This window comes from Balaenoptera acutorostrata, chromosome 21 (genome assembly GCF_949987535.1).
Source record: "Balaenoptera acutorostrata chromosome 21, mBalAcu1.1, whole genome shotgun sequence".
NCBI lineage: Eukaryota > Metazoa > Chordata > Mammalia > Artiodactyla > Balaenopteridae > Balaenoptera > Balaenoptera acutorostrata.
The window spans coordinates 28090195-28103696 of NC_080084.1; the positions used below are offsets into that span (position 1 = coordinate 28090195).

Here is a 13502-nt window from a genome sequence, read left to right on the forward strand (position 1 = left end):
GCGCGAAAGGACCCATAAGATGGCTCTGTGAACAACCCTATGCAAATAAATTACATAGTTTGTATGAAATGGAGAATTCTGAGAAAAGTACAACATACCAAACTGGACACATGAAGAAACGGAAAATCTTAATAGTCCTATATCTATTAAAAAATGGAATCTTTAGTTAAAAATAATCCCACAGAAGAACTTCAGGCCTAGGAAGATTCACCTGACTTCTAAGGAACATTGAAGGAAGAAACAAACGCCCAACATACAAAACATTTCTGGAGAACAGAGACAGTGACAGTGGCTACACGCTCTGCGAGGACAACACAGTGCTCATTTCAAAACCTGCTGAGGACACTGAAAGACGGGAAGGTTGCAGGCCAACCCCTCTCATAATCATCAATACAAAACTTCTAAACAAAATGTTAACCGTCTGATTGTAGTGATATGAAGTATTCAATCAATATTAACACCAACAGATCCTGAAAACGTGTAGCAAACTAGAAATGGAAGGGAAATGCGAAATGCGATAGAGGGTGAGAAAATCCCGCAGGGACACTGCATGTGAAGCCCTCACCCTGCTGCTTCCCTGCCGGAGGCCCTGGCGGTGCAACAAGAGGAGGGAAAGTGTCAGACCTCGTGGGGACGCCAGCTACAGGTGGCACCACTGTGAGTCCAGAAGGTCCCCAGGCCCTACAGACAGGCTGCCTGGGAGCCTGCAGACGCAGAAGCAGGATGCACGGCAACCAGGGTCGCAAGATAACGCCGGCGAGCGCCGACCCTGGCAGAGAGCACCAACCGCAGGGACCCCACCGGGAACTGGAACCGCAGACCCAGAGCAGCACGGAGCCTCACTGTCCCTGGGTCTCCCTGTAACGAGGGCTCCGCAGAGGCCGAGGCAGGGGCGCCCATGCTGCCCTGGGGTCAGCAGACGTGGCACCCGAGTCTCCACCTCAGCTCATGCCCCTGCGTCACTCCCAGGGCTCACGGCCCCGGAGGTGGGGGAGTCCTTCTGCTTCTGGACAGCACGGTACCATCCAGGACGCTCACCACGGGCTCGTGCAGGAGCGGCGGGCAGGAGGCAATGGCTGGGGATACCCGGCTCCCGGGGCCAGAGGTCACACGGCCACCCTGCTCTTTCCGCGTCTTGTTCATGGTAACGGACAGGACTAATTACTTGATCTGAAGAAATACTCATCACTCAATGCCCTTTCGACGCTACGTATTTGTTGCTTGAGTCTCTCGTTTTCTCACAGATGAGGGACAGCAGTCACTGCAGGAGGACTTCACCACCCTAATCGCGTGGCAGCCGACATGGGCTCACATCTGCCTCGGCAGCCGGTGCTTAGAGGCCTTTTCCCCAAAGGAGATGTCTTCGTGTCTGTTTCCTAAGTACAACATCTTGATGCGACTTAGCGTGGAGAATATCCAGTTAACTCACACAGACATGGTTCAACATTTCTTTTGAAAAACAGTACTGCATGTTAATACCTAGATATGATATGTAGGCATTACAATCGATACAAAGATCTGTTTATTTTCTTCTTTTAACATTTCCAGCATAACCTATAGACCACTGGGCAATGGCTACACATAATTGAACATAATTTTTTTTTAACATCTTTATGGGAGTATAATTGCTTTACAATGTTATGTTAGTTTCTGTTGTATAACAAAGTGAATCAGCTATACGTATACATATATCCCCATATCTCCTCCCTCTTGCGTCTCCCTCCCACCCTCCCTATCCCACCCCTCTAGGTGGTCACGAAGCACCAGGCTGATCTCCCTGCGCTATGTGGCTGCTTCCCACTATCTATTTTCCATTTGGTAGTGTATATATGTCAGTGCTACCCTCTCACTTCCGTCCCAGCTTACCCTTCCCCCTCCCTGTGTCCTCAAGTCCATTCTCTACATCTGAGCCTTTATTCCTGTCCTTCCCCTAGGTTCACAGAACCATTTTTTTTTTAGATTCCACATATATGTGTTAGCATATGGTATTTATTTTTCTCTTTCTGACTTGTTTCACTCTGTATGACAGACTCTAGGTCCATCCACCTCACTACAAACAACTCAATTTCGTTTCTTTTTATGGCTGAGTAATAATCCATTGTATATATGTGCCACATCTTCTTTATCCATTCATCTGTCGATGGACACTTAGGTTGTTTCCATGTCCTGGCTATTGTAAACAGAGCTGCAATGAACATTGTGGTACATGACACTTTTTGAATTATGGTTTTCTCAGGGTATGTGCCCAGGAGTGGGATTGCTGGGTTGTATGTGTAGTTCTATTTTTAGTTTTTTAAGGAACCTCCATACTGTTCTCCATAGTGGCTGTATCAATTTACATTCCCACCAACAGTGCAAGAGGCTTCCCTTTTCTCCACACCCTCTCCAGCATTTATTGTTTGTAGATTTTCTGGATGATGGCCATTCTGACTGGTGTGAGGTGATACCTCATTGTAGTTTTGATTTGCATTTCTCTAATGATTAGTGATGCTGAGCATCTTTTCATGTGTTTGTCGGCAATCTGTATGTCTTCTTTGGAGAAATGCCTATTTAGGTCTTCTGCCCATTTTTGGATTGGGTTGTTTGTTTTTTGATATTGAGCTGCATGAGCTGCTTGTAAATTTTTGAGATTAATCCTTTGTCAGTTGCTTTTAAAAAGAATAGAACGTAGCTGTTTGGCTGGGTTACATGCAGAACTCCGGGTAATGTAACATAATTTATAAAGATATGGAAAAATTATAAATTTGACCCTTTATAACATTTTCCACCCCAAACATACCAGACCTTTTCATGATTCTTTATTCTCTGTCTAAAATTAAATCGTTCCTCTTGTTTATGAGCCAACCTTTTCTTACCAGTTCAAATCTCAAGTGCTTTATAAGACTTCCCAAGGTTAGCTTCTCCATCCGCTGTGTTCCTACGGCGCTTGGTCTCTATCGCTAATAACACTTACTACTGAATGACAAAGTCTGTTATTGACTTTATTCCACTCCCTAACCTCTAAGCTCTACAGCAGTAAGGGTTGTGTTATCGTCACGGTTGTTCCTTCAATGTCTGACGCACAAGGTTCTAACAAATAGCTCATTATCTCAGATCCAGCCACGGTGCAGAAAGAGACGGTGCAATCAGGGGACAGAACCCATGTGCTCTGAAAGTCAAGAGCAAAAGCTGCTTATTTATCATTTCCATAAATATGAACCAACTATCTTTTGGAGACTGAAGTATGGCTACACGTGGTCTGTTCAAATCTGCTGATGATCAGAGTTACTCCTTGGTATCCATACAAACAGAAAGGACTCTCACAGTCAGGCTTTCTCTCTCCCAGTCAGATAGATTACGGTGAATTTAGGAAGTCTGGGTCTCCTGACTTTTTACTAACAGGGAGTTCCTTGGGCTGTCAATGAGTTAATCCAAGTCTCACATGCAGCCAATGGCTTCTATGGCCCAGGACAAAGCAGGGAGCAGGGTGTAAGGTCACCTTCACAAGGTCAGCCTCTGGACACACAGGAGATCCATCACCCTGGCTCTACCATGACCAACTGCTACTTCACACCGGATGCTTTTGTTGAAAGTACTTTCCTGTTTGGCTCTGATTACCTTGAGATTAAGAATCTGACTGGCTGTGAAAATGCAATGGAATTTACATTCAGAATTCACAAGATTCTTATGCTACCTCATTATTTTAGGATACAGATGGTGTCAAATCCTAAAAGTCATTGCCAAGACTGATGTCAAGGAGCTTACCACTTATGGTTTCTTCTAGGAGTTTCATGGTTTCAGCTCTTACATTCAGGTCTTAAATTTACTTTGAGTTAGTTTTTGTGTAAGGTGTGAGACAGGGGTCTAGTTTCATTCTTTTGCATGTGGCTGTCCAGTTTTCCCAACACCATTTATTGAAGAGATTGTCCTTTCCCCATTGCACAGTCTTGGCTCCTTTGTTGTAAATTAATTGACCATATATGTGTGGGTTTATTTCTGGGCTCTCTATTCTGTTCCATTGATCTATGTGTGTGTTTTTATGCCAATATCACACTGTTTTGATTACTGCAGCTTTGTAATATAGTTTGAGGTCAGAAAGCATGTTACCTCTAGCTTTGTTCTTCTTTCTCAAGATTGCTTTGGCTATTCAGGGTCTTTTGTGGTTCCATACAAATTTTAAGATTATTTGTTCCATTTCTGTGAGAAATTCCCTCGGAATTTTGATAGGGATTGCACTGAATCTGTAGATTGCTTTGGGTAGTACAGACATTTTAACAATATTAATTCTTCCAATCCACGAGCATGAAATATCTTTCCATTTACTTACATTTGTTGTTGTCAATTTCCTTCATCAATGTCTTATAGTTTTCATGTATAGACCTTTCATCTCCATTAAATTTATTCCTACCTAGGAATTTTATTCTTTTTGATGCAATTGTAAATTGGGCTGTTTTCCTAATTTCTGATAGTTCATTGTTAGTGTAAAGAAATGAAACTGATCTTCGTAAACTGATTTTGTACCCTGCAACTTGACTGAATTCATTTGTTCATTCTAACAGTTTTTTTTTTTTTGGTGGAGTCTTTAGGGTTTTTTAATATATAAAACCATGTCATCTGCAAATAGAGTCAGTTTTACTTCTTCCTTCCTGATTTAGAGGCCTTTATTTCTTTTTCTTGCCTAATTGCTCTGGCTAGGACTTCCAATACTACGCTGAATAAAGTGCCAAGAGTGGACATCTTCAACTTAAATAATTTCCCACCTTCTTTTCTCAGTATCTCTTTGGAATGTCTATTAGTTGAGGACATATTAATCAATAAATTTTATTAGTTGAAGAAATATTAATCAATATCCAAAGAAGTATTCATAATCTGTTCTATTATTGTAATGCATTTGCTTACAATAAGCTAAGGTGGTGTACGGGTTTACCAAGATCTAAATATTTCTCTAATCCAAGTTTCTTATGAATATGTGCCAACAATGGTTTGGAAATTAAGTAAATACTTTAAGAAAATAAATGGCAATCCAAACAAATGTGGGTTTTCTTTTTTTATAAAGGCAGGTTAAAGAGCTGTGCACACTCCACTGGTAAATTATTTCAAAATCAATATTCTGACCCACATAGTCCTTGGTCAATCATACATCTAAAGCTATGCTAGCTCACTCCACTGTGACTGAGAGGAATCCAGGGTATCTATCAGGTGTGTGTGCCAATAAGATGCCAAAGAAACAAAAACATGAGCATACAAAATAGTTCTAGTCTTCTAGAAACAATCTAGGCCTTTTTAGGTGCTCTAAGAATGCATGAACTCTTTTCTGTGTCTAGCCTTTTATGTCACCTTGTTGACAGTGCATGGCAGAGGTAGCTGGTCTAAGTGAGGGTTCTCGACTCACCGAGAGAAAAGAGTGGTTCAGAATGACACCACCTCTACTGTCCCTCAGATGCCCCCAAGTAACCTGTGAGAAAGGAAAGGCTTTCACACAATTACATGTCTTAAGTCTCATTTCAATAAATCACCGGGACAAGAATGAAAGCCTGCTAACTCTGAGTCTGGCTTTGCTGCCCCTTGAGAGAGTATGATGTGTATGGAACGAGGCCCTGGTCAGAGAATCTCTGCTGAGAGCCTGCCTAGGACTCTACCTTGACTCCGGTGGCCTCTGGTGAAAACTGCACCTTATTAGTCAAATGAGCTAGAGTGCCTGCTGTGCTCTGCACCTGGGAAGCTCAGAGAAATCACGCATCAGGGTTTCTTCAGCCCAGACAGAGCCAGTGAGATCTGAAGATGGATCTGCCTTAGAACTGCGGCCTAAAGCTGTCAAAACTCATTGAAAGGATGGTTGACTCACAACGAAGCCACATTAGAACTGTGCATTTAGCTCATGCTTCCAAAAGCCATGAAGTTAATAACTATTTCAACCAGAGCTTGCTATTAGAATACTAATCATAATAGCGTTCCATCAAAATGACTTGATTTTAATGACTTTGCAGCTTGATCTGAACACAAAAACCATGTCAATACAGTCAACCACTTGTGATTATACGAGTGATTATACGAGGAGAGAGGACTGGTCCTTCTTTGCAGGCTGCTTTTATAAATAATTACGCAACTTGGTTCATCAAATATTGACTGAAGACTTAACACCAGCAGGCGCTGGTGCCTCAGGGAATTAAGAGCTGGCAGCGCTCACGTTTGCACAAGCTTTGCACAAACCCAATCTAATTGGCACAGCAAGCGTGTGGCGTGCTAGTGCAGGATTATTACCCCATCAGGTGGTCAAGGAAACTGAGGCTCAGGGAAGTAAGGAAGACGGCACCCACAGTCAACAGTGGGGCTGCAAACCCAGGGCCCTTCACGCTCACTCTGCCACCTGGCAAGTCGGAGCTCCGTCCCCCAGGGGCTGGAGGTAAGGATGCAAGAGCAAGACAGTTACAGAAATAACCAGATACTGGATGGAAGGCAAAGGGAGGCGGCACTTCTGTGTCGTGGTGGGGGGTGGGGTCAGGGAGGCCAAGAGAGGATGTGCGGAGGGAAGGATCTGGGCAGAGGAGAGGTCCCCACGCTGGAAGGACCGAGCAGCGGGCAGAGGTTAGAAGGAAGCCGGAGCCTTACCCGACCCGATCCCGCCCAGCAGGCTGGAGGGGGGAGCAGATCAGCAAAGGGAGTGACAGCAAGTGTGGCAGGTCTCAGACGGACACAGAGGACGTGTGTGAGGTCAGCGAACGGGAGCCCCCGCACCGACCAGCACAGAGCTGGGCCCCAGCAGGACCGACTCGCAAGAACATGAATGGCAGGAGCAGACGGGAACCCCTGGGCTACTTCAGCAGGCAGGGGCAGAGGTCACAGGAGGAGATCAGCGTGACGGGAGGAGCCTGAATGAGCCCTGACAGAAGCAGAGGCGCTTCTGTTTGGAGCAGGGTCCAAAACTCACTCCCCACCCCCCCCGCCAGTGCCCCGCTGCACCCTCTGATGAGAGCCAGACGGGGGGTCTCACTTCCTGTTATAAACAGCATTGGAGGGGGGAGCTGTAAGCGAGAAAGTCACTGAAGAGGCGAGGCCACGAGGACCCTGAGAGTGAGACACCGCGGTGATGGTGACACGCTGGGGAATTGCGCCACAGACCTTAGCGAAGGAATTAAAACCAAAGGCAAGTCAGATTTCGTAGGAAATCTGGAAAAGGAAGACATCTGCAGAGGAAGATCCAAAACAGATCCCAGCAAGGAAAAACAGGGAAACAGCCCAGACAGCAAGCTGTGGGGAGTGTGTAAGAAAGACACCCGGAGGGACAGGGGCTCCTCTCAGTCACTGAAACCACAGATCCAAAAGCAGATGCCAGATTGCTGGCACCCGGCAAGCAATGAACATAACTGTTACAACAACTAAAGTAACGTATAACATCATAGATACGTTATACTCAGTTATAAAAAGGCAGGTATCTTCAATACAGACATAAATTCTGGAAAAGGCACAAAGAGAGGAAGTAGTTCCGGGCGTGTGCCATTATCAAATGCTTCAGGTGTTGAGTGTACTTTGTTGCAGGGACGCAGCCCAGGGAAGAGGAAAGCAGACGACCGGCCGGCAGGGAGGGAAGCGACCAGGCGTCTGACCAGGCTTCCCCCGAGTTCTCACACGGAGAACAAGGACATTGGGAAGAGCTGACACACAACTCTGACAGTGCAGCGGGACCAGCCCGCAGCGCACCCCTGGACTGTGGAGCCGGCCAGTGTTCTCAGGTCCAGGGTGGCGCCTGGGTCCGAGCACCCCGAGACGGTGCTGAGTCTCGAGCCCACAGCCCTGGAGGCCCTGGGATAGGGATGGGGACGGGAGGAAGTGACTTCAGTGAGTGAATTCTGGCCTAACCGTGCCCTCTCGGAGTGGCAGCTGAAGGAGCAAAGGGGAGAGTGTGGAGGAGGCTGGGCGTCCTCACAGGTGGCGCGGGGCTGTGGCAGCGGAAGGAGAAGAAAGCCGTGCATTCCAGACTCTGCCCAGGTGTTCACTTTCTAGGGCGTGGGAGCCCTCCTGGTGGTGACATTTACCAGGGGAACCCAGCACATGCAGGTCGGGGAACTTTGTGGAGGTGGCTCCTGAAACGCGGAGATGACATAATTACAGAGTCTCAGCCCTCATCAAACCTGGCTGTCTGCAAAAAGCTCATAAAGGATGTTATGACAGCCAAACACCAACAACCAAACCAACAGCGGTGGCATCATAAAACCCAGGGGTCAATACTGGAAAAGGTCACAAAGAAATGTAAATAGTTACGGAAGACATTAATAAAGGATCGACTCACAAACGTGGGAATCACTCATTCACGACTAAGAAGCTCCTCTGGAGAAAGAAAAGAGAAACCAGATGGGTCGGGTTCCTCCGACCCAGGTGCAGTCCCCACTCCGCGGGCGCCCCATGACTCCTGGAGTGGCCCTTCGGCTCCGCGCGGCTCTGCGATGCCCATGTGGCCCCAGGGAGGGTGCAGATGAGGGCAGGGATCCCCAGCCGTCCTGCTGACAGGGATGGACGCTGCATCTACCCAACCGCCTGCAAAGAGGCATGAGGAAGCCCCATCCAGCCCACGAGCCAGCGGGGCAGCCGCTGAGGAAGGCAGGTCGGGGAAGGCGGGTGAGCAGGAGCCAAGAAGAGAGCTGTGGATGTGGAACGGGGTCCGTCATATGCACGGCTTCTAAGCCATCAGGGAAAAGTCACAGGTAACTGAAGAAAAAGTGCGGGAGTTAAAAAGGAAAATCTATTTTCAAAAAGATGGATCTACACCTTGTTCTAACAAAATATATCTCAGATGCGTCAAACATTTCATATAAAAATATAAAAACAGGAGCCATACAAGGGTGCTTGTGAGTATTATTTGTCCCTCTGGGTGTTGCCATCTTTCTGCTCGTTCTACTGGGGTGATCTTTTCTTTTCTTATTGATTTGTAATATCTTGTTATATGGTAAGGAAACTTTCATCTACTGTGGAATGTGCAAATATCATCTCCTATTCTGTCCTTTGCTTCTGAACCTTGTTTATAGTGCCCTTTGCCATAAAGAAAGTTTAAATTTCTTCACAGTCAAACCTGTCATTTTGGCTCTTAGGCTTAGAAAGAATTTCCCTAACGCACAGTTTTCTCACATGAAAATGTAAGATATATGTTGTCCAAACAATTAGCTAAAATTTAAAAGACTGAAAATGTCCAGGCAATGGAAGAAAGGGAATTTCCTTAAACTGCCTTCAGGAATGAAAATTGGAACAGCTTTCTGAAAGACAGTTTGTTATTATGTCTTCAAATTTAGAAACACATGTACTCTTACGCTTAATATTTCCACTTCCAAGAGTTTCTATTCAGGAGGCAATCAGACTATCGCATGCATGTACCATGTATGTACAATGATGTTCACGTGCAAAGTGCTTATCGAGCACCAGGGGAAGTTCTAGATGTCTTTCAATGCAGGGGAGGGGAGCCTAGTTATAAACAAGTTGCTTTCATGGAATAGATTTCAGCTACTTTCAAAAAATGATATAAATATACCTAAATGCACTGAAATGGGAAAAAACCTCCATAATACATTAAGTGTGGAAAGTGGTTTATAATGCAGTACATATAATATGGTACAACTTTTATAAAATCTGCGCATGCATATACAACATGCACAGGGGAGAGGTTTCAAAAGATGTTTACTTATTAGGGTCTCAGCCTGGTGGCCTTAGGTGATGTTTTACTTCCTGTGCGTTTTCTGTAATGCTTGACTTTTCTATAGTAAGTGTTTCTGTGGTCAAGAAAAACAAAATATTTTTCTTTAAAAAAAAAAAAGATTGGAGTAACAGAGAAGAAGAGGCCCTCTTTCCTAGAGGCTGGCCTGTTTTTTAGTTTATAGAAAAAACTGAGGTTCTTATTTCTGTATAAAATGTGTAAATGTAAAGTTTCTGTGTAGAGGTTCCAGAACTTCACCTGCTGGCAGCGGCAGGCAGGAACTCCTGCCTTTTCATTATGAAAAAAGGACCTCTGCAAAGCTGCTATGATGGCAGGATGCAAATGCCCGCAGAGGAGGGACGCGCCTTTGGCTGCACGGGGTCCGGCTCCAAGGACAAGTGCCTGCTGATAAGAGATGAGACACTGAAAGCTGGAAAGGGGAGGCAGAGAAGGACAGCTAGCAAGAATACTTAATTAAGGAAAAGAGGAGAAGATGATGGTGTAGAAAGTGGTGGCTGTGAAAAGCAAGTTTCAAACCAGGTAAGTGCACCTGACCTGTCACTCGCCAAGATCACCTATGTTCTCAACAATGCGCATGCAAGACATGGGGCGGCGCTGCTGACGGCTCACTGCCAGAGCCAACGCTGAAATGATGAGACCATAGTCACAATTCTGTTTCTAAAGGGACGTGGGTGGCTTATTGCTCTCTGTTGAAAGGCTGAATTCTTGGTTCAGCTATTAAAGGAGAAGGGGCAGAAGGAAGCCCGTGAAAATGGTAAATGAGCCATAGAGATGCAAATGTGAAGGACAAATTTTGTTACAAAATCGATAGACCAGGAGGCTGGCTAAGTACAGACCATTCCTACCGGGAGGGACAGGAAAGCACTGAGGGTCCACAGAGGTTAAAGAGGGGACTTGCTGGAGAAGACCAGACATTCACAAGAGAAACGGAAAGAGTAATTTCAGTTACAGTTAAAACACATCAGTTACTGGAATAAAACAGTTTCACATCAAAAGAAAACCAAAGCCTTAACAGGGAAACGCAGAATTGCACCCAGTTCTCAATGTGGATTCTCAGTCCAGTGTAAGTATGAAGAAGACAAGTTTGTCAACCTGTGAGTCGTTGACGACTCCAGTCCCCACGTGGCGCCGTCACCAGCAGCTCCCACAGAGGAGCGTCCGCAGGACCGTCAGTCCTGCACAGGGTCCCGGACAGACCGAGCAGCGCCACGGGCAGGCGGCAGGTGTGAAGACCCCCGTGTGCCTGGGAAGGAGTCCCTGCAGACCCAGGTGGAAGCTGCCAACATCAAAATCAGAAGAGATGCCTCACATGAAATGCGAATTTCTTTGTAACTGGAGCACGTGAGACAATGCTTGGAACGACAGTTTAGATTTGCACAGCTGCAGAGTTCACAAAGGACTTTCACAGCCTTTAAAAATGTTACTCCTGGGCTTCCCTGGTGGTGCAGTGGTTGAGAATCTGCCTGCCAATGCAGGGGACACGGGTTCGAGCCCTGGTCTGGGAAGATCCCACATGCCACGGAGCAACGAAGCCCGTGCGCCACAACTACTGAAGCCCGCGCGCATAGAGCCCGCGCACCACAAAGAAGAGCAGCCCCCGTTCGCCGCAGCTAGAGAAAGCCTGTGTGCAGCAACGAAGACCCAACGTGGCCAAAAATAAATTAAAAAAATATTATGAATTCAAATTTATCCAAAAAAAAAAAAAAAAAAGTCACTCCTGCTCTCAGTCCGTGTCATGGGAGCCAGGGCAGAGGGGAGGTGGGCAGCCGGGCAGCCGGCACCCTCCTTCAGCCGGGACCCAGCTCTTGTCACCGTCACCTACAGGGGGTGAGAACCAAGACCACCTGGAAGGGTCCCGCGCACCCTCAGCCCCAGTCTCCCTGCCCAGGCACGACACCCACTGAGAGCGGTAGTGGGCGGAGCGACCGGACCAGGCCCTGAGGTGAGGAGGGGTCAGCCTTGGGTGTCACCAGACCTGCCGCCCCACACGGGCCGAGGGAGGGGAGGCAGGACTCGGCGGCCGCAGACGGAGCAGCCGACCGGGAAACCTCTTCCTTCCCAACTTCTTGACGAGTCGCCACTGAAATGGCTTATTGGTGCTGGGCATTCAAATGGACATCAACAGTGGACACAGTCACCTGTGGACTTTTTCTTCTTTTCCGACTCCAATCCTCACGCCCTCTGTGCTTACAGTGCCACCAGTAAGACTGCGGAGCCCCCACTCTCACCCTTGTGGGTCTGCACGCCTCACGCCCCGCCAGTCCCGGCTCAGGCGTCCCTCTTCCTGTCCCAGCCCCCTGTCGAGCCCTAACGACCCCCGACACATGCCTCCCGGCTGAGCGCAGTGGCCTCTCAGGCCTCTCTGAAGGGTCTCTCATTTTATTTTTTTAAAAACTTTTTGGCTGATTGATTGATTACGATTGATTTTTGCGTTGGGTCTTTGTTGCTGTGCAGGGGCTTTCTCTAGTTGCGGTGTGCGGCTTCTCATTGCAGTGGCTTCTCTTGTTGCGGAGCACGGGCTCTATGCGCGCGGGCTTCAGTAGTTGTGGTGCGTGAGCTCAGTAGTTGTGGCTCGTGGGCTCTAGAGTGCAGGCTCACTAGTTGTGGCGCCCGGGCTTAGTTGCCCCGCGGCATGTGGGATCTTCCCAGACCAGGGCTCGAACCCGTGTCCCCTGCATTGGCAGGCGGATTCTTAACCACCGCGCCACCAGGGAAGTCCAGATCTCTCATTCTGAACAGTGTCATCAACACTTCCTTCCACTTCATCACTTCAGACCCCTGAAGTGGCCCACCTTGTCAAATGGGTTCACAAAGGGGAAAAATATTAGAGAAATAGTAAGAAAAGTGAGCTGAAACACTGGAGATGAGTTACAAGTGTTCATGATAGAAAGATACCAACTTCCCAGCCAGAAGTGCATGAAGGAGTTATTCAAAGCTCTTCTGAAAACCTGGGTTAACGTTTTCAGTGATGTTGACTTAGGGAACTGAGCTCACAGGGCCTCTTGAGAGAAAGGACCACTTTTTAAAGCTGAGACCTGTCCCCCGCGGAGGAGAGCATGTGGCCACCGGGAGGTCATCGAGGAGCCCAGGCCCACCTGCTGTGGGACAGACACACGTGGGGCGGGGGCAGCAGTGGGGTTCAGATGTGAGGTCAGGGCAGAAGCTTGAGTCAGAACGGCAGGGCGAGGTGGACACGTCACCCTGTGACCTTAGGGATGGAGCTGACACCGTGCAAGGAGACCCCAACCTCCCTTCCCAGTCCACTCTCTCCTTTGAGGGAGACGGCGGCCCACCACACCTTCCTTGACCACAGCCTCTGGGAGAAGGTCCTTGGAACCCGTGTGCTCCCGGGAAACAGAGGACAGAAAGAGGGACGTGAACAGGATGGCCTGCCAAGAAGCAACTGCAGAAACGTAACCTGGGACCTGCTGGAGCCAAAGGTACAATGAAAGTCGCCGGGGATATGCATGGTAATTAGAGGGTAATTAGAGGGATGTGTCCTAGGCACCGACTCCCCGTCTCTCTGCTTCGCCCTGACCACTGCTCACCTGCTAGAGCAGAGCGGCACCAGTCCACCCCCATGCCTTCCTGGAGGCGGTGGCACTGGGACTTGAGGGCCAGGAAGAGTGACTACCACAGGGACGTGTGTCCAGCTGCTGAGACGCCTTCCCATCTCCTGGAAGGACGTCCCTCTAGCTCGGCAATGCATTCAGTCAAGGGCACCCAGAAGGTTCTCGGCTGGGATCCTACCCAAAGACCCGCCCGGGAGGCATGGGCAGCAGAGCTCACTGTGGGCAACAGCCCCGGAATGAGTCCACAATTT

General features: G+C 47.8%; 1 protein-coding gene across 2 annotated transcripts in view; it reads right to left on the reverse strand.

Annotated features, from left to right (window-relative positions):
* Nucleotides 1-13502, reverse strand: part of ERICH1 (glutamate rich 1) — a 58540-nt gene that overhangs the window by 22272 nt on the left and 22766 nt on the right. The window lies entirely within an intron of this gene.